Source organism: Quercus suber, unplaced genomic scaffold (assembly GCF_002906115.3).
Source record: "Quercus suber isolate HL8 unplaced genomic scaffold, Cork oak 2.0 scaffold_208, whole genome shotgun sequence".
NCBI classification, from domain to species: Eukaryota; Viridiplantae; Streptophyta; class Magnoliopsida; order Fagales; family Fagaceae; genus Quercus; species Quercus suber.
In genome coordinates, this window is record NW_027069666.1 from 776323 (window position 1) to 798074 (window position 21752).

The 21752-nt window shown below is 35.4% G+C and overlaps 1 pseudogene; it reads right to left on the minus strand.

Moving 5' to 3' along the window:
• LOC112031919 (D-lactate dehydrogenase [cytochrome], mitochondrial-like) overlaps window positions 1-21752 on the minus strand; it is a 28241-nt pseudogene continuing 6489 nt past the window's right edge.

The window sequence follows — 21752 nt, forward strand, 5'->3', positions numbered from 1 at the left end:
GGAGCAAAATTATTAAAATAACTAGAAATTTTTAAATTTCCTTTGTCACAATATATATATATATATATATATATATATAGCAGGAGAACAAGAGGTACACGTACTATGAAAGGCCTGATGCAATAGCCATTGACCGAGTTCATGACCCATTATTGCCCATAATATACAGTGAAGATTTTATAGCCCTATAGGTACAACACATGAAATGTATAGATAGGATGTGCACGCATCTGACAAGGTAGGCGTGGACGTGCATATAAGCGCGAGCAAAGAAGGGTGGGGAGCTCTTTAGAAACAAATGTGAGGAGGAATAAGCTTTCCTGGATTCATAATACTGTTGGGATCTAAAGCAGCTTTTATTCTTTTCATTGTCCTCAAAGCCTCCACTCCAAGTTCTTTCTCAAGATACTGAAAAGAGGAAATGTAAAGAATCCAATCAAAACAGTCTACATTGTCAAATAACACTGAACAGGCCATTTAGTCTTTGAATTTGAGTGGCTAATCCCGGTAACTTATGTACACTAAGGTCATCTCAGGATCAAAACAGTCTACATTGTCAAATAACACTGAACAGGCGAATTTGAGTGGCTAATCCCGGTAACTTATGTAGACTAAGGTCATCTCAGGATAAAGCACCAACCAAAATGAGAAGCATCATAAATATTTTGGTCTTGCCATAGTCCTCATAGTGTAAAATTGACCTTCTGAAAGGAAGACCAATCTATGGAGCATCAATACTCTAATTTATTAAATTATCATGGTGAAAGCTATGCTTTCCGGATGTACTTTCTTAATTAATTGTCCCATTTATCCTAATAACCATGCCATTGGCCAGCTAGGGAAGTGCCAAAGCATGAAATTGAGAGCAAACTCATTGTTTTAGATATCAAAATATGGGCATGATACTGAAGTTGATAACCAATGCATTTTAGAAGTTGCCTGAGTATTGTATTAAATGGCCTACATGTCTGAAGATTTGAATGAGTTACCTTCACTTTCCCTGTGCCAACGCCATGTTCACCAGCACATGTTCCTGCTTAGTTGTCAAAGAAACCATTCATTAGCACCACAACTTGCTTTTTCAGGTCATGTTCTAATTTTTCAGAATGGAAACCACTCAAGATAGCATTAACTTCAGATTACTGCATGTATGCAGAAATACTAGATGAACGTATGAAAGATAAGCACTATGGGATTATGAATCACCACAGACAAAGAGCCTTTATAGAATAATTAATGTTACAGATAACCATGAACATTCGTCCTTAAAAAGGATTTGGTAAGTTTGTTAAATATTAGAGTGCATACCTTCCATTGACAATGCAGTAAGGACCATAAATTTGTTAAGTCTCTCTGCTTCCGACCGGTGTTCTTCAATGTTAGGGTCAAACAGAATCACTGTGGGGAAATTTCCATCACCAGCATGAGCAATAACTGTGCTGTTAATAGGAACAGAGGCATATGTATTGTGAGCATCAGTCATTTGACTAACCACATTACTACAGGAACATAAAATGCTCTAATTTAACTTGTCCAGAAAAAAAGAAAGCCATTCTGATCAGACATACCAGACCAGTGGTGATGCATCCAGCTCTTGTTTAGACCTTTATATCAATTCTGCAAGGTGCGAGAGAGGAACACATACATCCTGCAAAAATCAAAAGTTATAGAACTAAAACAAACAAAAAGCAAAGAGGGTCCTTGAGAGTATAAGGAAGCAAATAAAACTGTAACTAAAATCCATTGATGTCAACTGACCGAAATCATTGCCTCAAAATTAGGTTCCATTGCAAAGCAAGCCCATAGTGCCTCCTTCCTTATCTTCATGTCATTAAAACTTTGAGTTAGAAAATATGGAGAACGGCAATGAGGACCATTTGGATAAAACCTCTGAACAGAGAGACCTTATCAAACAAAATAAATAAATGGATCTAACTGAGAATAATTAGGAAAACAAGCTGCAGTTTGAGTTAAAAACCAATATCATACTAATTCAACATGACCATACAGGCCGCTTGGGTTTTGATCTGAGAGTTATGGAAATCAACCTGATCTCTTGTATGTTTTTGTTAGGAATATGAAATAATTGTTGTAATCCTTTTAGTTAGGTAGCTAGTTCGTTGAGATTAGGATGAATTACTTAAGATTTGAGCACATGTAGCTCATTTAACACATTACTTAATTCACAAAGCATATGTTAAATTAACTAGCCAATTATCTTAAGCCATGTGAGCCAATGACATTAGAGCTAGTCTCCTATAAATATATAATTGTAATTCAACATTAAATATGACTTGAAGAATAAACTAACTCATTGCTTAAGTGCATTAATGCATCTCTCTCTCTCTTAATCTCTTTATTTCTCTATGGAAGGTGACTACCTCAAATTAGTCAATTTCTCTACAATTCCCCTATAATTCCCATCCATCCCCATTGGGAACTACCAGGTTCCTAACAGTTTTGGTGAGGTTTCAGGTTTGCATTTATGCAACTTAAGAGACATCTAAATGCACTATGCATGTCCATATATCTATGTGCATGCATGCACTAACAGGTAAAATTGAGTGTAAGATCTATCCATTAAGGGTCTGTTTGAAATAGAATGGGAGGAAGGGGAAGGTGGCTGGAATTTCCAGCCACCTCCCCCTCTACTTCCCTCTCCTCTCCCTCCATCTCCCCCAATCCAAACATAGGGTAAAGTAAAGTCTTACCTTTATGCAGGTATGTCTCTTCCAAACAAAACAAAGAACACTGTTTGACATTCCAGAAGTATAAAGTAATACTACAGAAAATATAGATGGCAGCCAAAAGCTCAAAATTATATATGAATAATATTCCTTGGAAAGTAATTCTAGTTTTCAACAGTTTCCTCAACTCTCTCTCTCTATATATATATTAGCAAGGTCTTATTCTCTGTTGCAAAATTTTATGGATGTAAAGCAGTTGGGAGATGGGGTACCAGTGCATGCTTGAGTCTATAATCCACATTTCCTAATAGAAACATTATCTAATTTAGACATAAAATTAAAGCAGTGGAGCAGAGTAGTGTGAGACAGGTTCATGTAAGGAATCGAAATGAAACAGCCACAAATTCTATTTGAAGTAAACAGCCAAACTTGTAGTATTACCTGAATTCTGACAACGTATTATTTTGATAAAATAATTAGTTCCATGGTGAGTTTTCTGAAGTATGGGGTTTATTTATATGTCAACATGAAGAAAGAGATATAACAAAATTCCACTCACTGAACATCAACTGAGTAACCACTACCTTCCAAAGCTCCTTTTTAGCTTCAGGATCTTCTGCAAAAACAAAATCTTAGCCATTGTGCTCTGCAACAATCTTCTGAACAATTTGTGTTTGCTCACGTGCATAAGCCTCTAATAATAGTAATCAAGAAATAAATTAGGAATCAAAAAAGGTAATGAAGAAGATGGCAATAGGTGTAGCTTTCTATGGGAAATGGTGATGCATTTTTCCAGAATAATAAAAACAAGGATCATTTTGTTCCGGATAATTTCCTCTTTTTAGGGGAGGGGGGGTTGATTTAGAGCTTGTGTCATAATGACAATACTATCTGTTGTCTTACTAGTGATTACTAGCATAAACTAATTACCTCCTGTATAGCATCAATTTCTGTAGCTAACACTAATTTAAACTCATCAATCATCAAATCATGTTGGTTCTGTGGTGCAGTCGTGGATGATTAAATTGATTCAATGACTACTTTGCAAATTTGTCTATCCAAGATTTATTTCATGGAATCCATGTTTGCAGTCCAATTGAAGTAAAGGTCAAATGATTTTAAAGGTCTAGTTATGTGTCCTAGCGTTGAAACATTTTTTAATATTCGTTCATATTAAAAAACTAATGGTCAATTTTATTTTAAAATGGAAAAAATTGTAATTTATGCAATCTTGTGAATTAAGGGTATTTGATAGTTTAGTTGAGTCTAGAATTTTCTAGGAGATTCTACATATTTAAGGTAGTATTTCTTTGATTTCAAGTTAGTCTTTTATTAGTCACTACCTTATTAGGTTGTTTAGTTCATTAGTAAAACTAGTAGTCCTTTTTTTTTTGGATAAGTAAAAGTTTATTGATCTCAAAAAAATGGAACACCCTAGTACACAGGGAGTGTACAAGGGGTCAAACAATCAAGAACAAAATTTACAAGAATCTAAGAAATCAAGAAAGGATGAAAAGGATTGGTTCCGCAATGCAACCAACCAATCCATTAAAGTTCTAAAGAAAAATAGCTTCAAGTCTGATATGCATCTCTCCTTATCTTCAAAGCACCAACTATTTCTCTCCCTCCAAAGGCACCACAATAAGCAATGGGGAACTATAAGCCATATATACCCATTTCAATGATGGCCAAAACTGCCTTGCCAACATGCTAGAAGCCCCATTACAAATTGCGGCATAACCCAGCTCACTCCAAACAACCCGAACACCATAGCCCACATATCCATTGCAACCGGACAATGAAGAAAAAGATGATCAACTGATTTCCCTTTACACTTGCACATGTAGCACCAGTCTAATATCCAAATCTTCCTTCTTTGTAAATTGTCAATCGTTAAGCATTTCCCTAAAGCAACAGTCCAAACAAAGGCATCTCTCCTTATCTTCAAAGCACCGACTATTTCTCTACCTCCAAAGGCACCACAATAAGCAATGGGGAACCATAAGCCATATATACCTATTTCAATGATGGCCAAAACTGCCTTGCCAACATGCTAGAAGCCCCATTACAAATTGCGGCATAACCCAGCTCACTCTAAACAACCTGAACACCATAGCCCACATATCCATTGCAACCGAACAATGAAGAAAAAGATGATCAACCGATTTCCCATTACACTTGCACATGTAGCACCAGTCTAATATCCAAACCTTCCTTCTTTGTAAATTGTCAATCGTTAAGCATTTCCTTAAAGCAACAGTCCAAACAAAGAAAACTACTCAAAAAGGAATCTTCTGCTTCCAAATGCTTTTCCAAGGAAAGTAATAGACATTAAAGCCAACTAAGAGATTGTAATAATCCCTAACCATGAAGCCCTTCTCTTTAACAGATTTCCAGCACATCTTATCCTCACCAAGCCCTTTAATCAACGCACCATATATGGTATCCATGAAACTGGCCAAGCATGCACACCCCTAAAGAAACTTACATCCCAAAACAAGATTCCGTTATCAAACATCATAACCTCAGCCACACTAACCTCTTGATCTCGGAAAAATATAAATAATTTAGGATAGCTGACTGCAAGAGATGTTTCACCACACCAACGGTCTTGCCAAAATTTCACCCTAGACCCATCCCCAGTATCATATAGAATGTGGCGAGAGAAAGTGGGCCATCCCCGACTAATATTTTTCCACAAGCCAACACCATATGGACCATTAGTAGGCCTAGTACACCAACTACCCCATTCACAACCATATTTCACGGCTATCACTTGCCTCCAAAGGGCAGCCCTCTCCATCCCAAATCTCCCATAGCCATTTCCTAAGCAAAGCTTCATTAAAAAGTCTTACATTTCTTATCCCCAAACTACCCGAAGCAATGGGAGTGAAAACAGTAGCCCATTTAACCAAATGGAATTTTGGTTCATCACCAATGCCACCCCATAAAAAATCCCTCTGAAGTTTCTCAATTCGGTTAGCCACAGAAGCAGGAATAGGAAATAAAGATAGAAAATAAGTGGGTAAATTAGATAGAATGCTTTTAATTAAAGTGACTCTACCTCCCTTGGATAAGTACAAACGTTTACATCCTGCTAATCTCTGTTCTATCTTCTCCAGAATTGGGTTCCAAATTGTCTTATCCTTGCATTTAGCTCCCAAAGGAATGCCTAAATATTTCATTGGAAGGGTACCTTGTTTACAACCAAGGACATTCAACAATAAGTCAAGATTATGCACCATACCAACAGGAACTAGCTCTGAATTGCCCAAATTTATCTCTGAATTGCCCAAATTTATCTTCAGACCCATAACCGCCTCAAACCAAATGAGAATCATACGGAGAAATAAAACCTAATCCAAATCAGCATCACAAAAAATTAAAGTGTCGTCCGCAAAGAGCAGATGTGACACCTCCAAAGATTTTCCCTCTAAACAACCTACACCAAAGCCTGACATGTGACCATCATGGACAGCCTTATCCAACATTCTTCCAAGGGCTTCCATCACCAAGACAAACAACAAAGGAGACAATGGGTCACCTTGTCTCAAAAAACCTACAAGGAGTGCCATTTATCAAGATAGAGAAGCGAACTGTAGATATACAAAAGAAAATCCACTACAGAGAACCCACTCCGTTCTAGTAACTGCATAAGACAACCCCAATTGACATGATCAAAAGCCTTCTCAACATCTAATTTGCAAAGTATCCCTAGCAAATTAGTTTTCACTCTACTGTCGAGGCATTCATTAGTAATAAGCACAAGGTCAAGAATCTGCCTGTTCCTCACAAAAGCATTTTGAGAAGGAGAAATTATATCTTTCATGACCGTGCAAAGTCTAGTGGCTAAGACCTTAGCAATGATTTTATAACCCCCCCCCCCCCCTCAACAAGACTAATGGGGCGAAAATCCTTGACTTCAATTGTTGGATTAAAGTCTAGTGGCTAAGACCTTAGCAATGATTTTATAACCCCCCCCCCCCCCTCAACAAGACTAATGGGGCGAAAATCCTTGACTTCAATTGTTGGATTTTTTTTAGGGATGAGAGTGATGAACGTTGCATTCAACCTTTTCTCAAACTGACCTTTAGCAAAAAAATGGTGAAATACAGCCATAAGATCAGTTTTGAGAATACCCCAACATGCTTGGAAGAAGGCCATTGGAAACCCATTAGGTTAAAATTCTGTATGACGTCAAAAATTTCTGCCTCCTCAAAGGGTCTATCTAACCAATCAGCATTATCACTGAATATCCTAAGAAATACCAAGACTTCTGGAAAAGGTTGAACAACTTGTTGCTCCGAGTATAAGTTCATAAAGAATTGAGTAATACAATCAACAATCATACCTTGATCAAAAGACAAGGTTCCATCAACCATAAGACTCTCAATACCACTATTTCTTCTATTGGAATTAGCCATTCTATGAAAAAATTTTGTACTTGTGTTCCCCTCCCTCAAGTGTAGCATCCTAGACTTCTGACTCCAACTAATCTCTTCTAAAAGAGTAAGCTTTTCAATCTCAGTACGAAAATTAACTTGTTCTAACTTCTCCTCAGCTGTTAAAGGTTGAGTCTCTTCTCTAACATCCAAGTCATTCAATTTGTTCCATAACTGCTGTTTCTTTAAAGTGACATTGCCAAACTCCACTTCGTTCCATTCTTTTAGGTCCAACTTCAAGGCTGCCAACTTCTTGGCTAGTATAAAACTCGGATTGCCTTGGAACAAATAGGATGCCCACCAGGTTTTCACTTTATCAACAAAATTCTCCGCCTTCAACTGCATGTTTTCAACACGAAAAGGAGTTCTACCTCTTCAATGACTCCCCCCCTCCAACAGAATTGGGTAGTGGTCTGAAAATACCTTAAACAACCTTCTCTGTGCAAATAGAGTGAAATGATCCGCCAAAAGCGGAGAGAAAAGAAACCGGTCTATTCTAGAGGCAAAGGAATTGTTGGACCAAGTATAAAGGCCTCCTTCCATAGGTATATCCATCAGCCCATAAAGAGAGATAAAATCCGAAAATTCATACATAGCTCGAGTATAAGTTGTAGCCCCTAATCTTTCCAATGGGAAGCGAATTATATTAAAGTCACCTCCTAGGCACCATGGCACATCCCACTAACTAATCAGCCCTGTCAGTTCCTCCCACATCTTCCTACGCCTCTTGTTCGAATTTGGCCCATATAAACATGTAAAAGCCCACTTAAATTGATCACCTATGTTTTTAAATTTGCATGAAGCAGAAAAGCGCCCTACTGCTTCTTCCACCTTTTCCACTGCCCTCTGATCCCACCTCAATACAATACCTCCAGAAGCACCTTTTGAACCCAAGTACAACCAGTCGACATATGGACAGCTCCATATACTTCTGACTATTCCTCTAGTAATCCATTCAAGTTTAGTCGCCTGCAAACAAACAATATCAAGTCTCCATGCACGCAACAAATTATGAATCTGAAGTCTTTTCCCAACCTCATTCAATCCTCTGACATTCTGGGAAATTATCTCCAAATTCATTTAGGAACAGAAATAGCCCACTCCCTATTAATACCAATGTGCCTAGTTGAGGTAGAACCATAATTAATCAAGCTGAATAGGCCCTTCAGCTCTCTAATACCTTTCACTCCAGAACTCTTCAAATCACGTGATTTTTTTTTCCAAAGCAGCAGTATGGTGTAATTCAGCCTCAACAGCCTATAAAAAGGAGGTTGCTTGATTTTCCAAACATTTTAGGGACGTACCCAGGAACTTATCAAACCCTTTAAATTTGCTTTGGAACCACTTAGAGTAAGCTTTTCCCCTCACTGGATTCTCCACGCCTAACACTTCCTGCCCTTCCATTACCAAAGGTAAAGAAAAGGCTAGTGGTTCCACACTTAGAGGTGACAAACCCCCTACATTAGGTAGCTCAGAAGACTCTGAACAAGTGTCTAAGACCCAATTCTCCACAAGTACTTCATTCTCATCAACTTGGGCTGATGACACCTCCACAACATCTGAACACTTCAAGGGGACCAAGGCCAATTGGGGTTGCTCTTCCAATACCTCTGTGACTTCACCTGGAGGCAAAGAAATTTGAATCGAAACAGCCACTCTTCTTCCATCTTGAAGTTCAAGCACTCACTATTCTGAATTCCCCTACTTCTTGCTAACATTGCCAGAATTCTCCTAAAGTACCAAACGGATGTCTCGGTGCAATTTCTCTTCACCATCAGACGTTTTTGCTGACTCATCGGACTCATCAGGCTCATTGGAGCTAAGAAACGCTATATCGGACTCATCGGAGCGAGAATCTCATTATCGGGCTCATCGGCGTTGATAAGGTCAATACCGGCATTATCGGAGGCTTTCATTGACTGGGCTAGCCTCAACAAGCTTTGGGAGTCAGCTTGAGGTAGTTCCGAGTTAGAATCCACATCGCCTCTGTGAGGATCACTGATTGAGCTCTTCAAAGCAGAAGTCAAGTTACCTGGGTGGGTCTTGCCATTTTGAAGTGTTTGCTTTGGTTTGGGTTGCCAGAGTGTGATGGGCTTGGGATTAAGTTTAGGCTTTGCATTGAAGGGAGCTATGGGTTTAGAGTGGCTTTTATCTTCAGGCTTAAAGTTTTTGTCTTTGGGTTTTTCTATGCGGCCCACTTCCTTGACCTTGGACCATTTTACCTCCCACTCACCATCTGGCCCACGCTCCAATGTCAGGCCAACATTCAATGTTAAAAGTGAATCATTGACACCCCTGTTGCTCTCTGTAATCTCAACCGACAATTTAGCCTTAGACATTGCTTGTTTCTTCCCAGCATTCAAATTGTGTATATCGTGGCTTTTATTGCTCAAATTTGATTCGGTTGAAATTTGAAACTCTAGCATTAATTGCTTTCCTTTTCTACTACCACTACCCTCTCTCCGATCACCCTCCATTATTGCCTGAAGAAAAGTTTTGTGATTCTCCACTATCGGTTTCAGGATAGAGTTAAAAGGTTGTTTGGTGAGTATTGAGGCATGTTGGTTTTACTGTTCTTTTCCTCTCTCTCTCTCTCTCTCTCATGGGCACTATTCACAAATTGTGGAGAAATTCTATTTTCATTTCCTTTTACCTCTTTTCAACCCTAAATCAAATCCTTTCTCTTTCCTACAAAACCCTTCATTCTAAACCATTAATCCGCAAATCCTCCTAAACCTTAACCTACCAAAAGCACATGTAGACAAATTCTCCAATTTGTCCTATATCAATTTTGTAACAAAACCAAAATCCTATCACAATTTCTTTGCTAAAATTTTTTATCAACCACTTGATGAAATTTCGCATTCAAGATGGTGGTCACTAATGCAGAACTATTTTCAAAGTCAGGCTTTTCTCAAGATTTTGTGGAAACCAAGAAAAATTTAAAACAATTGAATGAAATGGTGTGTTCCATAGAAGCAGTGTTAAAAAATTTGTCTACTATATGACAAACTTTCGATAAGTTAGCAGTCACTATTTTGCAAAAATATTCAGCTAAACGGCAATTGATGAAGGAATTATATATTCTAAGTTTCACCCCAGTTTATCCCCACACTTGTTGGCAAACGTCACAGCTATTCCCCATCAAAATCTAATTTATACAGCCTTGCAAATTTTCTGCCACAACCACAAGCAAGCATTGGTATAACGCATCAAGGTGTGACACTAAAAGAGAGAAATCCAGCTTTAAAATTCACCACATGTTGAATTTCAAGAACACCCAAAAAATGCATTTCATTGACAATAAAGACCATAAAGGAGCAAGGTGAGCACGAGGCTGACCATGGAAAAGTCAGGACCAATGAAGATATGTGTTACTGCTATGGAGCAATTCAAGATGGATTTAAGTTGTAAAGCCTTCTAAGCATTGATTTTATTATTCCATAAGAATTTGATGATATGGTGGTAAAGAAAAATTTATTATCCTTAATATTTCTTAAGGTGATAAAGAATTGGTGCAAGTTTCAAGTTCAAAGGTTCTTATACTTCAGCACTATGAAGCTCAAGGTCAAGTTTTTTTTTCTAACTGGGGGAGAATGATGCAATCATCAAAGATTAATTTGTTTTGTTTTTTCAAGATTTATTTTATGGGCTCCATGTGAGCTGTCCAATTGACATAAAAGTTGTGTGATTTTAAAGGTCTAGTTCCTTATGTCCTAGGGTTAAAACAGTTTTTAAATTTGGGTTTTTAAAAGATTTATGGTTGATTTTGTATTCAAAAGGGAAAACTGTAATTTTTTTTGCAACCCAGCGAATTAAGGGAATTTTGGTTGTTTAGCTGAGTCTAGAATTTTCTAGGCAATCCTATGTATCTTAAGTTTTATTTTCTTTGAGTCCAAGTTAGCCTTTTATTAGTTAGAGAAAATTGCACTGACCTCCCCCCTTGTTTCGATAGTACATAAATCTCCCTTGTTAAAAAAACTACACTCATCTCACCTACAGCTTAACACCACTAAACTCTATTACAGATTGAAAAGTTTATGCTTTTACCCCCACTTCCAAATAAAATTTCTTTTTTACCCTCCCAACCCACCATCGCCATTCTATTCTTCTTTCTTGCTTTACTTTCCTTTCTTTTGAATTGCTAGCAATCCAATTTATGTGTTTTTGTGATTTCTGGCAGCTATTTGGGTGACATTGTGACAAAATGTTCCAAGTAATTTACAGGGGAGGTAAGTGTACTTTATTTTGAAAAGTAAGGGAGGTCCATGTACACTTCGAAATAATGAGGAGGTCAATGTAATTTTAGTAAACCTTAGGAGAGGTTATTTTTCCCTATTAGTCATAACCTTATTAGGTTTTTAGTCTACTAGTCAAGCAAGGAGTTCTTAATACTACTAGTACAAGAATGAGTCCTTGTATATAATTGTGCCAAATGTGCTCAATAAAGTAGATGGAGTTAATCAATACAATATTTGTGTTTGCATATTGAGTCACGTTGACCTTATTGTTATTTTCTTCCTTTCTTTCTCTCTCTCTCTCTCTCTCTCTCTCTGATATTCCATCATTGTTCACGAGTATTGTTCAAAGATAGTGGAGAAATTCAATTTCCATTTATCGTTACCTCTTTCCAACCCTAAATAAAATCTTTTCTCTTCCCTACAAGACCCTTCTTATTAAACCCTAGATCCACAAATCCTCCTAAACCTTAACCCACCACAAGTACAAGTAGACAAATTCTACAATTGTCTTAATATTAAGGAAAGGCTTCCAGGTGTACAATTAGTAAGTGCAGCAAGCTCAATGATAAAGGTTGTTTCAATTTGAAATTGCATTTAGCCAAAAATAAATAAAAACAGAAAATATTGAGAGAACAAGGATCCCATTTACCTGTGCCTATAAATTCAAACATTAAAGTTGGAATTTCAGGAAAATCTTTTCCATTTGCAATATTGATAGCCTTCACTTGAACCTCATCCAATAGCTCTACCCTTGACACCTAACAATTATAAAAAGAATATCCATGAAGGCATTGATAATTAAACAAAATTTGAAGCTAAAGTCCCACCTGTATACCAGACATCATCGTGGCTATAGTCCCACCTGCAATTATAACTGAAGCTAAAGTCCCACCTGCATCCTTAATTGAAGGGAAATTACACATTGCAACCTACAATATTGTTGAATTCAAATTGCATATAAGCATTACATTAACATTGTTAAATTACCAATTGTCCCAAAACGTTAAGTTATTAGTAAATAGTGAATTTAGTTACTTAATCATAATTCTAACACCCCCCTCACGTGTGAGCTTAAACTTCCCCTTAATAAATGGGGGCCCCACACATGAGAATTTAACATTTTAAATGGGAGATAGAGTGAAGACAAAAATCAAACTTAGGATTTCTTACTCTGATACCATGTTAAATTACCAATTGTCTCAAAAGTTTAAGTTATTGGAATATAATAAATTTAATCATTTAACTACGTACTTCTAACAAATATAAAACCAAAAGAGTTAATATAGATTGCAAGAATAAATAACTGACAGAATCTCCTACGCAAAAAAAAAAAAAAAAAAAGAATATAAGAATAACAATACCATATAGAAGTTGTATAAAGAAAGATACCAATGTTCCTTCGAACAAAAATTTCTATATTTAAATGGAAGAAGATATTTTAATTTACCCTAGAAATGACAAACCCGGATAAACCTCAAGCAACCATACTAACTACTACATGACAGAATTATCACTAGTGGGTACTTGTTTATAGCCATTAAAACACTTCAAACACAGGTGCTTGCGGTAGCTATTGAGAATATGCTAAGAACAAAAGCAAATGTTTTGATGATTATCTAGGAATACCAAATTTGTAGAAACAGCGTGGCAAGAACCACAGTGTTTACAGTGAAAAAATGTGAGACAACCAAGAGATCTTCTCCAACATCATTAAACAAGCTTGATTACTTTTAAATACCATCAATACTGTGATGGTTCAAATTCTCATAAAATGCAATTTCTTTTTAGCGTAAGCTTTTTCTAAGATTTCACGTATTCCTCATCCTTCAGCTTTTTTCATGGAAATAGGAAACATGAGAAGATGCAATTAAGTTTAAAACCCACAAGTTGAGAAGTCTCCACACAAGCCCTAGGCTTAATATAGCAAGGATCAGAAATGACTTTAAGATACGTTCAAATGAGAAATAATAATAAGATTCAAATATATATCTTATCGTGGCTGCATAACGAAACAACTATATAATCAAGATTTAAATCCAACCATCACAAGACAAGAACAGTAGTAGCAAAGTAGAAATAATTTTAAGAGGAAACACCTTCAGAAAAAGAAAAGGTCAAAGTACCACTGAATGCTGCGGAATTTTCTGAAGCCGAAGAGTGACTTCTGTTATTACACCAAGTGTTCCTTCACTTCCAATCACCAAGCGGGTCAGATCATACCTACAATATACGACTTTTACAAGGTTAACAGCATGCCTGGTTAACGGTTGCATTTTTATCCCACCAACTTTCTCATTTATTTTTTGAAACTACGACTCAAAACAAAAACAATAAAAAATAAGGGAAAAAAAGATAATCAGAGAAAAGAAAATATATCAAATAATAGATTGACATAGATAAGAGAACAAACCCTGCAGCACTCTTTCGAGCACGAGATGCCGTCTTGACAATATCTCCATTGGCAAGAACTACCTGGAACAAAAACAACATAAGAAATACAGCTTTTGGGAGCTGAATTAGACTTCAGAATTTTATAACAAACCTTGAGACTGATGACATTATCACGCATGGTTCCATACCTACATGCTAAAAATAGAATCATTAGATCCAATATTAAATTAGACCACTGAAATTATTTCTAGAATATATTTTCATTTATGTTATTTAGACAAAATTTAATGTAAATAGAGAAGCATCTAGGTTACCAAAATAAATTTTACAATTAAAATTCAAGTTTTCAAAGACAAAAGATAAGAAAGGTAAATAAAAAGATTCTAATCGCCAAATGGTTATGCACTTGATTGGTCCTTTAGACAGAAAATCAAGAATGAACTGATGGAAGCAGATGCATGTTTATTAAGTGGACCCCATTACCAACAGTGGCCACTCCTGGACCTACTAAAAGACAGAAAATATATTATTCTTTAAAAAGGCAAATAAGTAATGCATAATGCTTTGATCATAGCCTGTTATATGAGAGTCGCCTACAATTTTGAGATTATACATCCATCACTGCCAAAAGATAAAAACACATGGAGGAAAGGATCCAGTATCCACAAATTACTGTCAGTATTGGACAGGGTGAAACAACTCAAGTCTTGAATCAAAGAGTTACAGAAATAAATAATAAAACCAAATTACATGGCAAGCATCCCACAGAAAGTATGACAATCTATTAAGAAAAAAAGAGCATATCCTTTAGAACAAGTTATATGGTATTCTGTACAATTATTAATCACATATAGAATATCCTCTGAATGAAAATATGCAGCAAAATAATACTTGCTAGTGGAGCTAGGTCCGCACTTGGTTGCCAACTTTAATTCCCTGGATTGTGTGGATTTGTGTGTGTGATGGTGTTGCAGGGGCATGTTAAGTACCACTTCAAGCATGAACTAGGTTGATCTGGCTAACAAGCAATTATGGGGAGCTTCAATTGTGACTAATACTTTTGCAATATAGCACAGATGTTAGCTCTTGCCCCAGCTCGTGACAAATGACATCAAAACCATGTTGATACAACCAAGTGGCTCATAGGCATTACAAGGCAATGCGCTAATGAGGACATTGAAGATTTAAATGGAAGGAGATTGTAATGCTCCCTATTATGTGGATTTGAGTGTATATTTAGAGTCTAAATCTATCATGCAGGCATGTGCTAAGTCCTATATCGAACATGTAGTAGGTCAATTTGGGATGTATAAGAGATTACAATGAGTTTCAATAGTGATTAGCCCTTTTGAGGTATAGCGTAGATATGGCTAATGCTTTCCTCAAGTTGTGACACTAGCACACTTGAATGATTTTGTTAAGAAAGACCATTAGGTTTTGGATAATAATGGAGCTACATAGTCCTTGAAGGGTCAGATCTACAAACTTAACACTAGCATTGAATCCAGAAACACTTCCAGCAAGAAAGCAAAAAAAAAAATTTCAAGGGATAGTACGAACAAATCCAATTCAACATAAAAAATGAAAACAAGTATAAAAATGTTACTCCATCAAGAGATCGAATCTTTGAATCTTTACTAGGGCAACACTTGCATATATTAACATACATTTTCTTTTCAAAAAAATTGAAGTATCAATATTATCTGCTAATGTGAAAATTTACAATTAAGAAAGTAGAGGTACTACCTCACAGCTAATGAACCAGAGCACCGTGTTGCACACATACCCCCAATGGTTGCACCAGGCCCTGTTAGTCAAGAAGTTTTAAGCATATGAAAATCCAAATTACAAAATCACTTGAGAACACAACTAAACACACCGGGTGCATTTATTGAAAAATGAAGTTTATCAGAGTGACTTTCACACTACACTGGTCATAAATGATATGGAAAAACTAAAAGCAGAGAATTCTTTTCACAAAATGGGCTGTTTAAGCTTTTTACGCATAAAATGGTAATCTTCTAAGCGGCAACACCAAGCACCTGCCCAAATTTCACAGTTTTAAGTAGCATCTCTGATATAACAGAGCTTCTAAAAGCATAATACTTAAGCTATGTGGTGCCATAATATCAAAGACTTTATGGTTCAACAATAAGAGTCGTGCTAGTTTACTAGGTTATTAGTATGTTATTAGGCTATTAGTATTTATTTTTAGTTTAAATTAGGCTAATTGTATCCTCATTTTAAGTACTAAGAACGTACTACTTGCCTCCTTGGTTCAGCCTTAAGTCCAGATTTATAATAACTTAATTGTTGCTATACTTCAAATGTCTTTTTAATTATTCTAGAAAGATTCAAATATAAGACCTAACATAGCCAAGTTCCAAGGAATTCAGATATCACATTGTAATTCTATACAGAAAGGTGGAAAGATAGATGATCATAAATATTGCATGAAATTTTCTATTATGTTATAAAGAAACTTATGTTTATCATTTTCTTGCAATTTCTAACTCACAATTTTCAATGTATACCAAATACCATTTCAGGAAGCAATGCCAATGTGAAGACTCTTTCCACAGGATGTCATGTGGGATACCACCAAAGTTATATACGAATTAGCACAAACCAACTAAATAGCATTTGCTAGAGGAATGTTTTCTAGGACTTGCAATTTATCCAGCTTCTGACAGAATGATTTCATTCAACAGCACATTCAAAATGCGCAGTTCTAAGGCATACGCATTTGACATACTATAACACCATCTTGATATGAAACATTTCAATTAGCATTTCAACTATGAGTTGAAAGAAAAATGCACCCCAGACATCTATTATTGAAAACATTAGAAGAATGGTGCATCATAAACTAACCTGGATCAAGGGGAAAGAATAGACCATAAGGCTCCAGGTATTCATTCAGCTCCATCCATCCAATCCCAGGTTCAACAACCACATCCATGTCCTCAATATGTAACGCTTTAATACTCTACATTTGAACAAATAATGCAATAATAACCAAAAACCATGACACAATACAAACTACTCATTTTTCAACAAGATAAGAAAGATACAATACTAGCGTACGCATTTAATTTTAAACTGAAGGAATTGACATCAAAGGAAGACAAAATATGCTCCAGACTCCACAGAGTGAATTTTTTTAATATCAGTAGACCCATTATCCATTCAAAAACGTTCATGATAAATGCAGTGTCGGCTCTACCTAAGAATGAATTCTATTAAGTAATATGTACATTCATACATACATACATATACACACAAGATAAGGCAGGCAGTTCATGATGGTAGCAAAAGTAGGCAGCAGGACCAAAGAAGACAGTTGCAACTTCCATCCAGGCGATCTGCCTCATCTATATCTATCTATATATTACAAGAGATGCTACGTCTACAATAATTTTACAACATTTTTACAACAAATAATAGGTGGTTAGTTATTATTAGTTCAAATTTGAAACTAATACTAAAATTACTTTTTTGTCACAACAATAATAACTAGTAACAACCTGTCACTTAGGATTTGTTGTAAAATTGTTGTAAAAAAGTTGTAAACATAGCATTTCTCATATATTACTAAAAACTAAAGCGTGGCATTTATTACTACTAAGCTCCTGTTGTGCTACCTCATCGCCACGTCATTCGCCACATAATTATTTTTTATTATTCATTCCTTTTTTTTTTTTTTTTACAAATATATATATATATATATATTAAATAGATAATTAACTTTACATATTTATCTTTGTCAGTTTTAACATTTATATATATTTCTTTTTTATTTCCAATTTTCCTATAATTTTTTTACATTCACTTAATTTTTGAATATTTATACTTTCTTCAACCTTTATTCTTCCCTTACTTTTTCATCTCCCCACTACCCTCTACTTTAATATTGCTATTCATCTTTCCCTTCATCTTCCTTTATTTGTCTCTTCTTATCCCTTCCCTCTTACTATAAATTTGTCACTCTTTTCCATTCTTTGCATAGTTTTCTCTCACAAAAATGTTCTCTCTCTCTCTCTCTCTCTCTCTCTCTCTCAATGTTTTGATGGTTTTTTTTTATTGTTTATTGTATATCCGCTTTAAGTTGATAAATTTTTGTATTTTAAGAACTCTAATTTATGTTGATACAATTTAGTTTTGTGTTTTAAGTTATTATTATTATTTTTGCTCTTTGATTGTTAAATTTTATCCAATTACATTATAAAAATTAACGATAGTAGATAAAAATAAAATAGTATTCCATTACATAGCATAATTTGGATAATTTAGTATTTATTGTTATATCATTTAATTTTTCTTAATTTTTTTCTCTCCTATTTTACTCAATATTGAAATTCAACCACATCCTCCTTATCATTAACTTGTTTTTATATTTTCTCTCTCTTTTTGTTTTAAAAAAATAAAAAATGTAATATTTTACTTAAATTCAAATAAAAGAAAATTGTGCTCATCAAATTGTAATTTTTTTTTAACATTTACACTTTCTCCAACTTTCTCATTCTCTTTACCTTTTCATCTCCCCAAACATTCTACCTTGATATCACTCTTCCTCTTTCTTTTTATCTTCCTTTATTTTGTTTCTTTTTATTGTCATCCTCTTGGTATAAATTTTCATTCACTCTTCCATTCTTTACATAATTTTCTCTCACAAAAAAGTGGTTATTTCCCACTCTTTCTCCCTCAATTTTTTGGTGGATTTTTATTTTTATTTTTCTTGCATCTCTATTTTAGCTTGATAAAGTTTGTATTTTTTAGAACTCTATTTTGGTTGATGGGATTTAGTTTTGTGTCTTTGATTGTTAAATATTATCATATTCCATTATAAATAATTAAAAATAGTATATAAGAATGTACTATTATTATATTACATAGAATTATTTGGATAAGTTAGTGTTTATTGTTATGTTTTTTTTTTTTCTCATTTCATTTTATTTAACATTTAAATTCAGCCACATCCCTCATATATATCATTAAATTATTTATATTTTCACTTCATTTTTATTTTAAAAATTTAAATATAATATTTTGCCTAAATTAAATAAATAAAATTGTCCACATTAAGTAGAGTAATACTAGGGAAACACTCATTCTCACACCCAATGCATCAAAGGAAGAATGAAATACAAAAAAAATAAAGTTAGAAACACTAAATTTAAAAATTTTAAAAAAAAAAAAAAAAAACTAATAATGCATATTTAAAGTCATAGGATCATCATCAAATTTTGGAAAACGATAAGTTGCCAATTGAGAGAGAGAGAGAGAGAGAGAGAGAGAGAGATATGATATAGAAAAAAAACCAATACAAAGTAATAAAGAGTAGATAAATAAAATAAAATAAAAACCAAGCATCATAGTAATCATTGATTGGATAACAAAGAAGTTCTAAGGAGAAGTAAAAAATAAAATAGAGATTACCATGTGGAGAACGTTAAAAACTTTACAGTGCAGTAACGTAAACCGTTAAATTCACTAAAAAAATTAAATCAACAATCAACAATTAAATACAATCATAGTACTAAATTTAAATTTAAAACTAATCAAACTCTAACTATGGAAACCATATTAATCATAACTAAAAAAGAGATGTTCTCTAATAGTAGTAGAAATTACATAAGAAAAGTTAGAAAATTTAAAAATTCATTTTTTGATATTTCATTTAACCTCATTTATAATATATATATATATATATTTGATAAGTAATGAAAATTTTATTAAAACACGAAAAATAGCCAACCCGAGTACATTGGGAATGTACTATGGGGGCTTAAATCAATAACCAAGATTACAATGATCAAGTAACATAGGAAGGGAAGAACAAGAAAAATGACAAAAGACCACACTCCAATCGAGGAGAGTGTGTAAAAAAAAAGACTTAATCTCTAGCATAGAGCGTTCACTCCCTTCAAAGCTTCTAGCATTCCTTTCGCGCCAAATACACCATACCACACAGTGAGGCACAATTCTCCACAGCTCTATATTTCTATGTCGACCAAACTTACCCTGCCAAGACTCAAACAACTCAATAACCTTCTGAGGCATAACCCAATGGATTCCAAACAAAGAAAACACCAACAACCACAACTCACAAGCAATGGGGCAATGAAGAAGAAGATGATCCACTGACTCTCCACAATTTTTACACATATAGCACCAATCAAGAACTATCACGTGTCGTTTGCGAAGATTATCTGTTGTTAAAATCTTACCTAAGGAAGCAGACCATGAAAAGAAAGCTACCCTTGGAGGAACCTTCGATTTCCAAATCATCTTCCAAGGGAAGGATAAGATGATTGGAGGGTAAAATGAAAGATACAATCCTCTAACCTCAAAACCTTTACTCCTTGCTAGCTTCCAACACACCCGATCCGGACCCAATCCCCGTATATTCGAAGAGTAGACCAAATCCATAAACAAATCAAAGGATTCTTGTTCCCAATCTTGTGGAGGACGACGAAATTTAGCATCCCAATGAATCCTCCCACCAGACCAACACATAACCTCCGCTACTGAAGAATCCTTAGTTCTACTAATACAATAAAGCTCTGGAAAAGCCTCTTGCAAAGTACGATCTCCACACCACACATGCTTCCAAAACTTCACTCTAGTACCATCCCCCACATCATACAAAAGTAGTTTAAAAAAACTCATCCAACCACTCCTAATATGTCTCCACAAACTAACACCATAAGCACTGATCACCTTTTTCGTGCACCAACCACCCCAATTATTCCCATATTTCACCTCAATAACCCTCCTCCATAGAGCATCAGTCTCCATGCCATACCTCCATAACCATTTTCCTAACAAGGCAGAATTAAAACTCCTCAATCGTCTAATACCCAATCCTCTAGCCTGCAGCGGCTTACAAACCTGAACCCAACTGACTAAGTGAAATTTAGATTCACCGTTAATACCACTCCACAGAAAATCTCGTTCTAATTTCTCCATACGATCTGCCACCTTCCCTGGTAAAGGCAAAAGAGAAAGGAAGTATGTAGGTAAGGAGGAAAGAGTACTTTTAATAAGAGTTACCTTACCCCCCTTAGATAGATACAACCTCTTCCACCCTGCTAATCTCCTTTCCATCTTCTCCAAAATAGGATTCCAAATTGACAACTCCTTAAATTTAGCTCCTAATGGTAGCCCCAGATATCTCAATGGAAGAGAGGATTGCCTACAACCCAACATCCCCACCAACACATCCATATTGTGCACCACCCTTATAGGAACCAACTCAGATTTCCCCAAATTAATCCTTAAACCTGAGACCTCCTCAAATCTAGCCAAGATTGCTCTCAAACTAGCTATTTGCATAGGATCAGCATCACAAAAAATAAGCGTGTCATCAGCAAATAAAAGATGAGACACCATCACCGAGTTACCAGCCATATTTCCTACAGAGAAGCCTGAGAACTGACTAGTAGTAACAGCCACATCCAACATACGACTCAAACCTTCCATAACAATATCAAATAGCAACGGAGACAAAGGGTCCCCTTGCCGAATCCCCCTAGAACTACCAAAAAAATCAGAAGGGCTACCATTGATCAAAATGGAGAATTTAACAGTAGAGATGAAACACATTATCCATTTTCTCCATTTGTCTGAAAACCCACAACGCTGAAGCATATACATTAAAAAACCCCAACTCACATGGTCATATGCCTTCTCCACATCCAACTTACAGAGCACTCCTGGAACACCTGACTTCAATCTACTATCAATACATTCTGAAACAATTAAAAAAGAGTCCAAAATTTGTCTACCTCTCGCAAAAGCATTCTGCGAATTTGAAATAAGCCCATGTGCCACCCTTCTAAGATGATTATCCAGCACCTTAGAAATAATCTTATAGATCCCACCAACTAAGCTAATAGGCCGAAAATCCTTGATCTCCACTGCATCCACCTTTTCGGGAATAAGAGCAAGAAAAGAAGCATTAAGGCTCTTCTCTAACACAGCCTGGG